Here is a 12,527-nt window from a genome sequence, read left to right as displayed (position 1 = left end):
GTGGTGCGGTGCTTTTTTTTCTTTGGGCTGATAGCTTTGAAGATATGTTCTGATGGTGGTGAGAGTGGAGCAGGACGGTCTCCGTGGCGCAATTGGCTTGCGCGATCGGCTGTTAACCGAAAGGTTGGAGTTTCGAGCCCACCCAGTAGTGGTGCGGCGCTTTTTTTTCTTTGTGCTGATAGCTTTGAAGATATGTTCTGATAATGGAGAGTGGAGCAGGACTGTCTCCGTGGCGCAATTGGCTAGCGCGATTGGCTGGTAAACGAAAGGTTGGAGGTTCGAGCCCACCCGGTGGTGGTGCGGTGCTTTTTTTTCTTTGGGCTGATAGCTTTGAAGATATGTTCTGATGGTGGTGAGAGTGGAGCAGGACTGTCTCTCTGGCGCCATTGGCTAGCGCGATCGGCTGTTAACCGAAAGGTTGGAGGTTCGAGCCCAACCGGTGGTGGTGCGGCGCTTTTTTTTCTTTGCGCTGATAGCTTTGAAGATATGTTCTGATGGTGGTGAGAGTGGAGCAGGACGGTCAGGAAGGTTGGAGTTTCGAGCCCACCCGGTGGTGGTGCGGCGCTTTTTTTTTCTTTGTGCTGATAGCTTTGAAGATATGTTCTGATGGTGGTGAGAGTGGAGCAGGACTGTCTCCGTGGCGCAATTGGCTAGCGCGATCGGCTGATAACCGAAAGGTTGGAGTTTCGAGCCCACCCGGTGGTGGTGCGGCGCTTTTTCTTCTTTGGGCTGATAGCTCTGAAGAAATGTTCTGACGGTGGTGAGAGTGGAGCAGGACTGTCTCCGTGGCGCAATTGGCTAGCGCGATCAACTGTTAACCGAAAGGTTGGAGGTTCGAGCCGACCCGGTGGTGGTGCGGCGCTTTTTTTTTCTTTGGGGCGATAGCTCTGAAGAAATGGTCTGACGGTGGTGAGAGTGAAGCACGACTGTCTCTGTGGCGCAATTGGCTAGCGCGATCGGCTGTTAACCAAAAGGTTGGAGGTTCGAGCCCACCCGGTGGTGGTGTGGCGCTTTTTTTTCTTTAGGCTGATAGCTTTGAAGAAATGTTCTGACGGTGGTGAGAGTGGAGCAGGACTGTCCCCGTGGCGCCATTGGCTAGCGCGATCGGCTGTTAACCAAAAAGTTGGAGGTTCGAGCCCTCCCGGGTGGGGTGTGTTGCTTTTTTCTTTGCGATGATAGCTTTGAAGATAATTTCTGATGGTGGTGAGTGTGGAGCACGATTGTCTCCGTGGCGCAATTGGCTAGCGCGATCGGCCGTTAACCAAAAGGTTGGTGGTTCGAGCCCACCCGGTGGTGGTGCGGCGCTTTTTTTTCTTTGGGCTGATAGCTTGAAAGATATGTTGTAATGGTGGTGAGAGTGGAGCAGGACTGTCTCCGTGGCGCATTGGGCTAGCGCGATCGGCTGTTAACCGAAAGGTTGGAGTTTCGAGCCCTCCCAGGAGTGGTGTGTTGCTTTTTTTGTGGTAATAGCTTTGAAGATATGTTCTGATGGTGGTGAAAGTGGAGCAGGACTGTCTCCATGGCGCAATAGGCTAGCGCGATCGGCTGTTAACCGAAAAGTTGGAGTTTGGAGCCCTCCCAGGAGTGGTGTGTTGCTTTTTTTTGTGGTAATAGCTTTGAAGATATGTTCTCATGGTGGTGAAAGTGGAGCAGGACTGTCTCCATGGCGCAATTGGCTAGCGCGATCGGCTGTTAACCGAAAGGTCGGAGGTTTGAGCCCACCCGGTGGTGGTGCGGCGCTTTTTTTCTTTGGGGTGATAGCTCTGAATAAATGTTTTGACGGTGGTGAGAGTGGAGCAGGACTGTCTCCGTGGCGCCATTGGCTAGCGCGATCGGCTGTTAACCGAAAGGTTGGAGGTTCGAGCCCACCCGGTGGTGGTGCGGTTCTTTTTTTTCTTTGGGCTGATAGCTTTGAAGATATGTTCTGATGGTGGTGAGAGTGAAGCAGGACTGTCTCCGTGGCGCAATTGGCTAGCGCGATTGGCTGTTAACCGAAAGGTTGGAGGTTCGAGCCCACCCGGTGGTGGTGCGGTGCTTTTTTTCTTTGGGCTGATAGCTTTGAAGATATGTTCTGATGGTGGTGAGAGTGGAGCAGGACTGCCTCCGTGGCGCAATTGGCTTGCGCAATCGGCTGTTAACCGAAAGGTTGAAGGTTCGAGCCCACCTGGTGGTGGTGTGGCGCAATTTTTTTCTTTGTGCTGATAGCTTGGAAGATATGTTCTGATGGTGGTGAGTGTGGAGCAGGACTGTCTCCGTGGCGCAATTGGCTAGCGCGATTGGCTGTTAACCGAAAGGTTGGAGGTTCGAGCCCACCCGGTGGTGGTGCGGTGCTTTTTTTCTTTGGGCTGATAGCTTTGAAGATATGTTCTGATGGTGGTGAGAGTGGAGCAGGAGTGTCTCCGTGGCGCAATTGGCTTGCGCGATCGGTTGTTAACCAAAAGGTTGGAGGTTCGAGCCCTCCCAGGAGTGGTGTGTTGCTTTTTTCTTTGTGGTAATAGCTTTGAAGATATGTTCTGATGGTGGTGAGAGTGGAGCAGGACTGTCTCCATGGCGCAATTGGCTAGCGCGATCGGCTGTTAACCGAAAGGTTGGAGTTTCGAGCCCACCGAGTAGTGGTGCGGCGCTTTTTTTTCTTTGTGCTGACAGCTTTGAAGATATGTTCTGATGTTGGAGAGTGGAGCAGGACTGTCTCCGTGGCGCAATTGGCTAGCGCGATTGGCTGTTAAACGAAAGGTTGGAGGTTCGAGCCAACCCAGTAGTGGTGCGGCGCTTTTTTTTCTTTGCGCTGATAGCTTTGAAGATATGTTCTGATGGTGGTGAGAGTGGAGCAAGACTGTCGCCGTGGCGCAATTGGCTAGCGCGATCGGCTGTTAACCGAAAGGTTGGTGGTTCAAGCCCACCCGGTGGTGGTGCGGCGCTTTTTTTTCTTTGCGCTTGTAGCTTTGAAGATATGTTCTGATGGTGTTGAGAGTGGAGCGAGACTGTCTCCATGGCGCAATTGGCTAGCGCGATCGGCTGTTAACCGAAAGGTTGGAGGTTCGAGCCCACCCGGTGGTGGTGCGGCACTTTTTTTTGTTTGCGCTGATAGCTTTGAAGATATGTTCTGATGGTGGTGAGAGTGGAGCAAGACTGTCCCCGTGGCGCAATGGCTTAGCGCGATCGGCTGTTAACCGAAAGGTTGGAGGTTCGAGCCCACCGGGTGGTGGCGCGGCGCTTTTTTTCTTTGGGCTAATAGCTCTGAAGAAATGTTCTGACGGTGGTGAGAGTGGAGCAGGACTGTCTCCGTGGCGCAATTGGCTAGCGCGATCAACTGTTAACCGAAAGGTTGGAGGTTCGAGCCCACCCGGTGGTGGTGCGGCGCTTTTTTTTTCTTTGGGGCGATAGCACTGAAGAAATGGTCTGACGGTGGTGAGAGTGAAGCACGACTGTCTCTGTGGCGCAATTGGCTAGCGCGATCGGCTGTTAACCGAAAGGTTGGAGGTTCGAGCCCACCCGGTAGTGGTGCGGCGCTTTTTTTTCTTCAGGCTGATAGCTCTGAAGAAATGTTCTGACGGTGGTGAGAGTGGAGCAGGACTGTCCCCGTGGCGCCATTGGCTAGCGTGAACGGCTGTTAACCAAAAAGTTGGAGGTTCGAGCCCTCCCGGGTGGGGTGTGTTGCTTTTTTCTTTGCGATGATAGCTTTGAAGATATTTTCTGGTGGTGGTGAGCGTGGAGCACGATTGTCTCCGTGGCGCAATTGGCTAGCGCGATCGGCCGTTAACCAAAAGGTTGGAGGTTCGAGCCCACCCGGTGGTGGTGCGGCGCTTTTTTTTTCTTTGGGCTGATAGCTTGAAAGATATGTTCTAATGGTGGTGAGAGTGGAGCAGGACTGTCTCCGTGGGGCAATGGGCTAGCGCGATCGGCTGTTAACCGAAAGGTTGGAGTTTCGAGCCCTCCCAGGAGTGGTGTGTTGCTTTTTTTGTGGTAATAGCTTTGAAGATATGTTCTCATGGTGGTGAAAGTGGAGCAGGACTGTCTCCATGGCGCAATTGGCTAGCGCGATCGGCTGTTAACCGAAAGGTTGGAGGTTTGAGCCCACCCGGTGGTGGTGCGGCGCTTTTTTTCTTTGGGGTGATAGCTCTGAATAAATGTTTTGACGGTGGTGAGAGTGGAGCAGGACTGTCTCCGTGGCGCCATTGGCTAGCGCGATCGGCTGTTAACCGAAAGGTTGGAGGTTCGAGCCCACCCGGTGGTGGTGCGGTTCTTTTTTTTCTTTGGGCTGATAGCTTTGAAGATATGTTCTGATGGTGGTGAGAGTGAAGCAGGACTGTCTCCGTGGCGCAATTGGCTTGTGCGATCGGCTGTTAACCGAAAGGTTGGAGGTTCGAGCCCACCCGGTGGTGGTGCGGCGCTTTTTTTTCTTTGCGCTGATAGCTTTGAAGATATGTTCTCATGGTGGTGAGAGTGGAGCAGGACTGTCTCCTGGGCGCAATCGGCTAGCGCGATCGGCTATTAACCGAAAGGTTGGAGGTTTGAGCCCACCCGGTGGTGGTGCGGCGCTTTTTTCTCTTTGGGGTGATAGCTCTGAATAAATGTTTTGACGGTGGTGAGGGTGGAGCAGGACTGTCTCCGTGGCGCAATTGGCTTGCGTGATCGGCTGTTAACCGAAAGGTTGGAGGTTCGAGCCCACCCGGTGATGGTGTGGCGCTTTTTTTTCTTTGTGCTGATAGCTTTGAAGATATGTTCTGTTGGTGGTGAGAGTGAAGCAGGACTGTCTCCGTGGCGCAATTGGCTAGCGCGATTGGCTGTTAAGCGAAAGGTTGGAGGTTCGAGCCCACCCGGTGGTGGTGCGGTGCTTTTTTTCTTTGGGCTGATAGCTTTGAAGATATGTTCTGATGGTGGTGAGAGTGGAGCAGGACTGCCTCCGTGGCGCAATTGGCTTGCGCAATCGGCTGCTAACCGAAAGGTTCGAGCCCACCTGGTGGTGGTGCGGCGCATTTTTTTTCTTTGTGCTGATAGCTTTGAAGATATGTTCTGATGGTGGTGAGAGTGGAGCAAGACTGTCCTCGTGGCGCAATGGGCTAGCGCGATTGGCTGTAAACCGAAGGGTTGGAGTTTTTAGCCCTCCCGGGAATGGTGTGCTGCTTTTTTCTTTGCACTAATAGCTTTGAAGATATGTTCTGATGGTGGTGATAGTGGAGCAGGACTGTCTCCATGGCGCAATTGGCTAGCGCGATCGGCTGTTAACCGAAAGGTTGGAGTTTCGAGCCCACCTGGTGGTGGTGCGGCGCTTTTTTTTTCTTTGTGCTGATAGCTTTGAAGATATGTTATGATGGTGGTGAGAGTGGAGCAGGACTGTCTCCGTGGCGCAATTGGCTAGCGCGATTGGCTGTTAACCGAAAGGTTGGAGGTTCGAGCCCACCCGGTGGTGGTGCGGTGCTTTTTTTCTTTGGGCTGATAGCTTTGAAGATATGTTCTGATGGTGGTAAGAGTGGAGCAGGACTGTCTCCGTGGCGCAATTGGCTTGCGCGATCGGCTGTTAACCAAAAGGTTGGAGGTTCGAGCCCTCCCAGGAGTGGTGTGTTGCTTTTTTCTTTGTGGTAATAGCTTTGAAGATATGTTCTGATGGTGGTGAGAGTGGAGCAGGACTGTCTCCATGGCGCAATTGGCTAGCGCTATCGGCTTTTAACCGAAAGGTGGTTGGAGTTTCGAGCCCACCCGGTGGTGGTGCGGCGCTTTTTTTTGTGCTGATAGCTTTGAAGATATGTTCTGATGGTGGTGAGAGTGGAGCAGGACTGTCTCCGTGGCGCAATTGGCTAGCGCGATTGGCTGTTAAACGGAAGGTTGGAGGTTCGAGCCCACCCGGTGGTGGTGCGGTGCTTTTTTTTCTTTGGGCTGATAGCTTTGAAGATATGTTCTGATGGTGGTGAGAGTGGAGCAGGACTGTCTCCCTGGCGCAATTGGCTAGCGCGATCGGCTGTTAACCGAAAGGTTGGAGGTTCGAGCCCACCCGGTGGTGGTGCGGCGCTTTTTTTTCTTTGCGCTGATAGCTTTGAAGATATGTTCTGATTAATGTGAGAGTGGAGCAAGACTGTCCCCGTGGCGCAATTGGCTAGCGCGATAGGCTGTTAACCGAAAGGTTGGAGGTTCGAGTTCACCCGGTGGTGGTGCGGCGCTTTTTTTCTTTGCGCTTGTAGCTTTGAAGATATGTTCTGATGGTGTTGAGAGTGGAGCAAGACTGTCTCCGTGGCGCAATTGGCTAGCGCGATCGGCTGTTAACCGAATGGTTGGAGGTTCGAGCCCACCCGGTGGTGGTGCGGCGCTTTTTTTTCTTTGCGCTGATAGCTTTGAAGATATGTTCTGATGGTGGTGAGGGTGGAGCAAGACTGTCCCCGTGGCGCAATGGGCAAGCGCGATCGGCTGTTAACCAAAAGGTTGGAATTTCGAGCCCACCCGGTGGTGGTGCGGCGCTTTTTTTTGCGCTGATAGTTTGAAGATATGTTCTGATGGTGGTGAGAGTGGAGCAAGACTGTGTCCGTGGCGCAATGGGCTAGCGCGATCGGCTGTTAACCGAAAGGTTGGAATTTCGAGCCCTCCCGGGAGTGGTGTGTTGCTTTTTCTTTGCGGTAATAGCTTTGAAGATATGTTCTGATGGTGGTGAGAGTGCAGCAGGACTGTCTTCGTGGCGCAATTGGCTAGCGCGATCGGCTGTTAACCGAAAGGTTGGGGGTTCGATCCCACCCGGTGGTGTTGCGGCGCTTTTTTTTCTTTGTGGTAATAGCTTTGAAGATATGTTCTGATGGTGGTGAGAGTGGAGCAGGACTGTCTCCATGGCGCAATTGGCTAGCGCGATCGGCTGTTAACCGAAAGGTTGGAGTTTCGAGCCCACCCGGTGGTGGTGCGGCGCTTTTTTTTCTTTGTGCTGATAGCTTTGAAGATATGTTCTGATGGTGGTGAGAGTGGAGCAGGACTGTCTCCGTGGCGCAATTGGCTAACGCGATTGGCTGTTAACAGAAAGGTTGGAGGTTCCAGCCCACCCGGTGGTGGTGCGGTGCTTTTTTTCTTTGGGCTGATAGCTTTGAAGATATGTTCTGATGGTGGTCAGAGTGGAGCATGACTGTCTCCGTGGCGCAATTGGCTTGCGCGATCGGCTATTAACCGAAAGGATGGAGGTTCGAGCCCACCCGGTGGTGGTGCGGCGCTTTTTTTTCTTTGCGCTGATAGCTTTGAAGATATGTTCTGATAGTGGTGAGTGGGGAGCAAGACTGTCCCCGTGGCGCATAGGGCTAGCGCGATGGGCTGTTAACCGAAAGGTTGGAGTTTCGAGCCCTCCCGGGAGTGGTGTGTTGCTTTTTTCTTTGCACTGATAGCTTTGAAGATATGTTCTGGTGGTAGTGAGAGTGGAGCAGAACTGTCTCCGTGGCGCGATTGGCTAGCGCGATCGGCTGTTAACCGAAAGGTTGGAGTTTCGAGCCCACACGGTGGTGGTGTGGCGCTTTTTTTTTGGGCTGATAGCTCTGAAGAAATGTTCTGACGGCGGTGAGAGTTGAGCAGGACTGTCTCCGTGGCGCAATTGGCTAGTGCGATCGGCTGTTAACCGAACGGTTGGAGGTTCGAGCCCACCCGGTGGTGGTGCGGCGCTTTTTTTTTCTTTGGGGCGATAGCTCTGAAGAAATGGTCTGACGGTGTTGAGAGTGGAGCACGACTGTCTCTGTGGCGCAGTGGGCTAGCGCGATCGGCTGTTAACCGAAAGGTTGGAGGTTCGAGCCCACGCGGTGGTGGTGCGGCGCTTTTTTTTCTTTGGGCTGATAGCTCTGAAGAAATGTTCTGACGGTGGAGAGAGTGGAGCAGGACTGTCCCCGTGGCGCCATTGGTTAGCGCGATCGGCTGTTAACCAAAAAGTTGGAGGTTCGAGCCTTCCCGGGTGGGTGTGTGTTGCTTTTTTCTTTGCGCTGATAGCTATGAAGATATGTTCTGATGGTGGTGAGTGTGGAGCACGATTGTCTCCGTGGCGCAATTGGCTAGCGCGATCGGCCGTTAACCAAAAGGTTGGAGGTTCGAGCCCACCCGGTGGTGTCGGCGCTTTTTATTCTTTGGGCTGATAGCTTGAAAGATATGTTCTAATGGTGGTGAGAGTGCAGCAGGACTGCCTCCGAGGCGCAATTGGCCAGCGCGATCGGCTGTTAACCCAAAAGTTGGAGGTTCGAGCCCTCCCGGGAGTGGTGTGTTGCTTTTTTCTTTGCGCTGATAGCTTTGAAGATATGTTCTGATGGTGGTAAGAGTGGAGCACGACTGTCTCCGTGGCGCAATTGGCTAGTGCGATCGGCTGTTAACCGAAAGGTTGGAGGTTCGAGCCCACTCGGTGGTGGTGCGGCGCTTTTTTTTCTTTGCGCTGATAGCTTTGAAGATATGTTCTGATGGTGGTGAGAGTGGAGCAAGACTGTCCCCGTGGCGCAATTGGCTAGCACGATCGGCTGTCAACCGAAAGGTTGGAGGTTCGAGTCCACCCGGTGTTGGCGCGGCGCTTTTTTTCTTTGCGCTAATAGCTTTGAAGTATGTTCTGATGGTGGTGAGAGTGGAGCAGGACTGTCTCCATGGCGCAATTGGCTAGCGCGATCGGCTGTTAACCGAAAGGTTGGAGTTTCGAGCCCACCCGGTGGTGGTGCGGCGCTTTTTTTTCTTTGTGCTGTTAGCTTTGAAGATATGTTCTGATAGTCGAGAGTGGAGCAGGACTGTCTCCGTGGCGCAATTGGCTAGCGCGATTGGCTGTTAACCGAAAAGTTGGAGGTTCGAGCCCACCCGGTGGTGGTGCGGTTCTTTTTTTTCTTTGTGCTGATAGCTTTGAAGATATGTTCTGATGGTGGTGAGAGTGAAGCATGACTGTTTCCGTGGCGCAATTGGCTAGCGCGATTGGCTGTTAACCGAAAGGTTGGAAGTTCGAGCCCACCCGGTGGTGGTGCGGTGCTTTTTTTCTTTGGGCTGATAGCTTTGAAGATATGTTCTGATGGTGGTGAGAGTGGAGCAGGACTGTCTCCGTGGCGCAATTGGCTTGCGCAATCGGCTGTTAACCGAAAGGTTGGAGGTTCGAGCCCACCCGGTGATGGTGCGGCGCTTTTTTTTTCTTTGTGCTGATAGCTTTGAAGATATGTTCTGATGGTGGTGAGAGTGGAGCAAGACTGTCCTCGTGGCGCAATGGGCTAGCGCGATCGGCTGTAAACCGAAGGGTTGGAGTTTCGAGCCCTCCCGGGAATGGTGTGTTGCTTTTTTCTTTGCACTAATAGCTTTGAAGATATGTTCTGATGGTGGTGAAAGTGGAGCACGACTGCCTCCGTGGCGCAATTGGCGAGTGCAATCAGCTGTTAACCGAAAGGTTGGAGTTTCGAGCCCTCCCGGTGGTGGTGCGGCGCTTTTTTTTTTTGGGGTGATAGCTCTGAATAAATGTTTTGACGGTGGTGAGAGTGGAGCAGGACTGTCTCCGTGGCGCAATTGGTTTGCGCGATCGGCTGTTAACCGAAAGGTTGGAGGTTCGAGCCCACCCGGTGATGGTGTGGCGCTTTTTTTTCTTTGCGCTTGTAGCTTTGAAGATATGTTCTGATGGTGTTGAGAGTGGAGCAATACTGTCTCCGTGGCGCAATTTGCTAGCGCGATCGGCTGTTAACCGAAAGGTTGGAGGTTCGAGCCCACCCGGTGGTGGTGCGGCGCTTTTTTTTCTTTGCGCTGATAGCTTTGAAGATATGTTCTTATGGTGGTGAGAGTGGAGCAAGACTGTCCCCGTGGCGCAATGGGCTAGCGCGATCGGCTCTTAACCGAAAGGTTGGAGGTTCGAGCCCACCCGGTGGTGGTGCGGCGCTTTTTTTTCTTTGCGCTGATAGCTTTGAAGATATGTTCTGATGGTGGTGAGAGTGGAGCAAGACTGTGTCCGTGGCGCAATGGACTAGCGCGATCGGCTGTTAACCGAAAGGTTGGAGTTTCGAGCCCTCCCGGTGGTGGTGCGGCGCTTTTTTTTCTTTGGGGTGATAGCTCTGAATAAATGTTTTGACGGTGGTGAGAGTGGAGCAGGACTGTCTCCGTGGCGCAATTGGCTTGCGCGATCGGCTGTTAACCGAAAGGTTGGAGGTTCGAGCCCACCCGGTGATGGTGTGGCGCTTTTTTTTCTTTGTGCTGATAGATTTGAAGATATGTTATGAGGGTGGTGAGAGTGGAGCAGGACTGTCTCCGTGGCGCAATTGGCTAGCGCGATTTGCTGTTAACCGAGAGGTTGGAGGTTCGAGCCCACCCGGTTGTGGTGCGGTGCTTTTTTTCTTTGGGCTGATAGCTTTGAAGATATGTTCTGATGGTGGTGACAGTGGAGCAGGACTCTCTCCGTGGCGCAATTGGCTTGCGCGATCGGCTGTTAACCGAAAGCTTGGAGGTTCGAGCCCACCCGGTGGTGGTGCGGCGCTTTTTTTTTGTGCTGATAGCTTTGAAGATATGTTCTGATGGTGGTCAGAGTGGAGCGAGACTGTCCCCGTGGCGCACTGGGCTAGCGCGATCAGCTGTTAACCGAAAGTTTGGAGTTTCGAGCCCTCCCGGGAGTGGTGTGTTGCTTTTTTCTTTGCACTATTAGCTTTGAAGATATGTTCTGATGGTGGTGAAAATGAAGCGGGACTGTCTCCGTGGCGCAATTGGCGGCTAGCGCGATCGGCTGTTAACCGAAAGGTTGGAGGTTCGAGCCCACCCGGTGGTGGCGCGGCGCTTTTTTTCTTTGCGCTAATAGCTTTGAAGATATGTTCTGATGGTGTTGAGAGTGGAGCAAGGCTGTCTCCGTGGCGCAATGGGCTAGCGCGATCGGCTGTTAACCGAAAGGTTGGAGTTTCGAGCCCTCCCAGGAGTGGTGTGTTGCTTTTTTTGTGGTAATAGCTTTGAGGATATGTTCTGATGGTGGTGAGAGTGGAGCAGGACTGTCTCCATGGCGCAATTGGCTAGCGCGATCGGCTGTTAACCGAAAGGTTGGAGTTTCGAGCCCACCTGGTGGGGGTGCGGCGCTTTTTTTTCTTTGTGCTGATAGCTTTGAAGATATGTTCTGATGGTCGAGAGTAGAGCAGGACTGTCTCCGTGGCGCAATTGGCTAGCGCGATTGGCTGATAACCGAAAGGTTGGAGGTTCGAGCCCACCCGATGATGGTGTGGCGCTTTTTTTTCTTTGTGCTGATAGCTTTGAAGATATGTTCTGATGGTGGTGAGAGTGGAGCAGGACTGCCTCCGTGGCGCAATTGGCTTGCGCAATCGGCTGTTAACCGAAAGGTTGAAGGTTCGAGCCCACCTGGTGGTGGTGTGGCGCAATTTTTTTCTTTGTGCTGATAGCTTGGAAGATATGTTCTGATGGTGGTGAGTGTGGAGCAGGACTGTCTCCGTGGCGCAATTGGCTAGCGCGATTGGCTGTTAACCGAAAGGTTGGAGGTTCGAGCCCACCCGGTGGTGGTGCGGTGCTTTTTTTCTTTGGGCTGATAGCTTTGAAGATATGTTCTGATGGTGGTGAGAGTGGAGCAGGAGTGTCTCCGTGGCGCAATTGGCTTGCGCGATCGGTTGTTAACCAAAAGGTTGGAGGTTCGAGCCCTCCCAGGAGTGGTGTGTTGCTTTTTTCTTTGTGGTAATAGCTTTGAAGATATGTTCTGATGGTGGTGAGAGTGGAGCAGGACTGTCTCCATGGCGCAATTGGCTAGCGCGATCGGCTGTTAACCGAAAGGTTGGAGTTTCGAGCCCACCGAGTAGTGGTGCGGCGCTTTTTTTTCTTTGTGCTGACAGCTTTGAAGATATGTTCTGATGTTGGAGAGTGGAGCAGGACTGTCTCCGTGGCGCAATTGGCTAGCGCGATTGGCTGTTAAACGAAAGGTTGGAGGTTCGAGCCAACCCAGTAGTGGTGCGGCGCTTTTTTTTCTTTGCGCTGATAGCTTTGAAGATATGTTCTGATGGTGGTGAGAGTGGAGCAAGACTGTCGCCGTGGCGCAATTGGCTAGCGCGATCGGCTGTTAACCGAAAGGTTGGTGGTTCAAGCCCACCCGGTGGTGGTGCGGCGCTTTTTTTTCTTTGCGCTTGTAGCTTTGAAGATATGTTCTGATGGTGTTGAGAGTGGAGCGAGACTGTCTCCATGGCGCAATTGGCTAGCGCGATCGGCTGTTAACCGAAAGGTTGGAGGTTCGAGCCCACCCGGTGGTGGTGCGGCACTTTTTTTGTTTGCGCTGATAGCTTTGAAGATATGTTCTGATGGTGGTGAGAGTGGAGCAAGACTGTCCCCGTGGCGCAATGGCTTAGCGCGATCGGCTGTTAACCGAAAGGTTGGAGGTTCGAGCCCACCGGGTGGTGGCGCGGCGCTTTTTTTCTTTGGGCTAATAGCTCTGAAGAAATGTTCTGACGGTGGTGAGAGTGGAGCAGGACTGTCTCCGTGGCGCAATTGGCTAGCGCGATCAACTGTTAACCGAAAGGTTGGAGGTTCGAGCCCACCCGGTGGTGGTGCGGCGCTTTTTTTTTCTTTGGGGCGATAGCACTGAAGAAATGGTCTGACGGTGGTGA

The 12,527-nt window shown here is 52.9% G+C and overlaps 2 non-coding genes across 2 annotated transcripts; both read left to right on the top strand.

Moving 5' to 3' along the window:
* The first annotated feature begins 2,835 nt into the window (after nucleotides 1-2,835).
* On the top strand, nucleotides 2,836-2,909 carry TRNAN-GUU (transfer RNA asparagine (anticodon GUU)). The gene has a single exon. It is a non-coding gene; the product is annotated as a tRNA-Asn (tRNA).
* A 9,042-nt stretch (nucleotides 2,910-11,951) lies between these two features.
* On the top strand, nucleotides 11,952-12,025 carry TRNAN-GUU (transfer RNA asparagine (anticodon GUU)). The gene has a single exon. It is a non-coding gene; the product is annotated as a tRNA-Asn (tRNA).
* The last annotated feature ends 502 nt before the right edge of the window (nucleotides 12,026-12,527 follow it).

The sequence above is a fragment of the Rhipicephalus microplus genome, chromosome 4 (genome assembly GCF_043290135.1).
Source record: "Rhipicephalus microplus isolate Deutch F79 chromosome 4, USDA_Rmic, whole genome shotgun sequence".
Classification (NCBI taxonomy): domain Eukaryota; kingdom Metazoa; phylum Arthropoda; class Arachnida; order Ixodida; family Ixodidae; genus Rhipicephalus; species Rhipicephalus microplus.
This window is presented reverse-complemented; position numbering and strand designations above follow the sequence as displayed.